The 2,921-nt window shown below is 47.3% G+C and overlaps 1 pseudogene; it reads right to left on the bottom strand.

The window, feature by feature from the left end:
* Positions 1–2,384: 2,384 nt before the first annotated feature.
* Positions 2,385–2,509, bottom strand: LOC126943658 (uncharacterized; annotated as a pseudogene).
* Between the last annotated feature and the right edge of the window lie 412 nt (positions 2,510–2,921).

The following is a 2,921-nucleotide window of genomic DNA, read 5'->3' as shown; positions in this document are numbered from 1 at the left end:
AAGGAGCCTCGATTTCTGACATCCTTGGCTACTATTCTAGATGTAGGTTTTCACTGGGCCTTTACATGAGAGAAAAATAGACACTCATCTTATTTAAGCTACTATAGGCTGGATGTGGTGGCTCATGCCTGTAATCCCAGCACTTTGGGAGGCCAAGGTGTTTGGATCACCTGAGGTCGGGAGTTCAAGACAGCCTGACCAACATGGCGAAACCCCATCACTACTAAAAATACAAAAATTAGCCTGGTGTGGTGGCAGGTGCCTGTAATCCCAGCTCCTCAGCAGGCTCAGGCAGGAGAATCACTTGAACCTGGGAGGCAGAGGTTGCAGTGAACTGAGATTGTGCCACTGAACTCCAGCCTGGGTGATAGAGCAAGACTCTGTCTCAAAAAAATAAAATAAAGTAAAATAAAATAAAAATAAAAATTAAAAAGCTACTATATTTCTTCTTTTATTTATTATATTTTTTAAGACAGGGTCTCACTCTGTCACCCAGGCTGGAGCATAGTGGTGCAATCATAGGTCACTGTAACCCTGATCTCTCAGTGTCAAGTGGTCCTCCCACCTCAGCCTCCTGAGTAGCTGGGACTATAGATGCACGCTCCCATGCCTGGTTAATTTTGTGTGTGTGTGTGTGTGTGTGTTTTTTTTTTTTTTTTTTGTAGAGATAGGGTTTTGTCATGTTACCCAGGCTTTGGCCATGTTAGTCAAGCCCTTTATTTTATATGTTTTTTAAAGACAGAGTCTGTCTCTGTTGTCTAGGCTGGAGTGCAGTGGTGCAATCATAGCTCATTGCAGCTTTAAACTCCTCTTTTTTTTTTTGAGATGGAGTCTCGCTGTGTCGCCCAGGCTGGAGTGCAGTGGCGTGATCTCGGCTGACTGCAAGCTCCGCCTCCCGGGTTCACCCCATTCTCCTGCCTCAGCCTCCCGAGTAGCTGGGACTACAGGCGCCTGCCACTACACCTGGCTAATTTTGCTTTTGTATTTTTAGTAGAGATGGGGTTTCATCCTGTTAGCCAGGATGGTCTTGATCTCCTGACCTTGTGATCTACCCTCCTCGGCCTCCCAAACTGCTGGGATTACAGGCGTGAGCCACTGTGCCCTGCCTCAGCCTTTGAATAGCTAGGACCACAGGTACCTAATATAAATTTTTTTTTTTTGTAGAGACAGGATCTTGCTATGTTGCCCAGGCTGATCTCAAACTCCTGGGCTCAATCAGTTCTCCTGCCTTGGCCTCCAAAAGTGCTGGAATTACAGATGTGAGCCACTTCAGTCTTTTAAGAAATGGGGTCTCACTATGTTGCCCAGGCTGGTCTAAAACCCTTGGGCTCAAGTGATCCTCATGCCACAGCCTCCCAAGTAGCTATGACTACAGGTGTGTGCCACCATGCCTAGCTATATTCTTTAATTTGGTTACAACTGTGGAATAAAAAATGTAGCTAAAACACACATTTAGGCTATGACCTCATTGTTCCATTTTTTCCACCAGGACAAATAATAGGTCTCATCATCTCTACTTTTTTTCCTCTGACATCAAAACTATCAAAAATTCTTAGATGATGGCAACAGCAATTCCCATTTATGAAGCTTTTACTCAGCGCCATGGCCTGTAATAAGTACTGCACATAATTTATTCTCCCTCCCCCCCCTTTTTTTTTTTGAGACAAGGTCTCTCTCTCTGTCACCCAGGCTGGAATGCAGTGGCTCAGTCTTGGTTCACCACCTTGACCTCTTGGGCGCAAGTGATCCTCCCACCTCAGCCTCCTGAGTGGGTGGGACTACAGGCGTGCACCACCACACTGGCTAATTTTTGTTTTTCCTTTGATCTTTTTTTTTTTTTTTTTTTTCTGGAGAGACAGGGTTTCACCATATTGCCCACGCTAGTCTTGAACTCCTGGGGTCAATCAATCTGCCCACCTCCAGCTCCCAAAGTGCTAGGATTACAGGCGTGAGCCACTGTGCCCTGTTCATTTTTTTTTTTTTATTGGTTTGGACAGGAAGCAGGATTTATTGGTGGGTGTGAGTAAGCAGGGCTCGCCACTATTCCAGGGGCCCATGATTGGGGGTGTACCTGATGCCACAGCCATCCGGGATGAGCTGCTTTTCAGCCACCGTGTCTTCAAATGGATTTGCACTAAACTTGGTAAAGTCCCACCTCCTTGAGATGCGGGTCTTCTGGTGGCCAGGGAACTTGAACTTGGCCCTGGGTAGGGCCTCAATCACATGTTCCATGTTCTGCAGCTTGGTGCAGATGGACGTGATGCCTTAGCCAATGTGAACCCTGGTCACCACACCCTGGGGCTTTCCAAAGGCGCCTTGCATACCTGTCTGGAGTCTAGACTGGGGTGAGGTCAAAGTCGGAAACATGAACATACATTGGAAAGGGCTATCTCCAAGGTCCCTTAAGGCCATCCCTACATGCAGCAGGCTGTGTATACTACGGAGGGCACTGCTGTTTGCGGCCACTGCATACGAGGAGGGGAGCACAATTAGCTTGACTGATATTCATATTTAAACCTTGGAGCAAACCTGCAAGTTGCTCTAAGGATTAAACGTAAGTATTGGCTGGGTGCGGTGGCTCATGCCTGTAATCCCTGCACTTTGGGAGGCTGAGGCGGGCGGATCACCTGGGGTCGGGAGTTTGAGACCAGTCTGATCAACATAGTGAAACCCTGTCTCTACTAAAAATACAAAAAAATTAGCTGGGCGTGATGGTGCATGCCTGTAATTCCAGCTACTTGGGAGGCTGAGGCAGGAGAATCGCTTGAACCTGGGAGACAGAGGTTGTGGTGAGCCGAGATTGCACCACCGCACTCTTCCAGCCTGTGCAACAGAGGGATACTTGGTAACAACAAAACAAAACAAAACAAAAAAGAGAGACAGGATCTCCCTCTGGCATCAGGCTGGAATGCAGTGGTGTG

This window comes from Macaca thibetana, chromosome 19, assembly GCF_024542745.1.
Source record: "Macaca thibetana thibetana isolate TM-01 chromosome 19, ASM2454274v1, whole genome shotgun sequence".
Classification (NCBI taxonomy): Eukaryota; Metazoa; Chordata; class Mammalia; order Primates; family Cercopithecidae; genus Macaca; species Macaca thibetana.
Note: the sequence above shows the minus strand (reverse complement) of the source record. Positions and strands in the feature narration are given on the sequence as shown.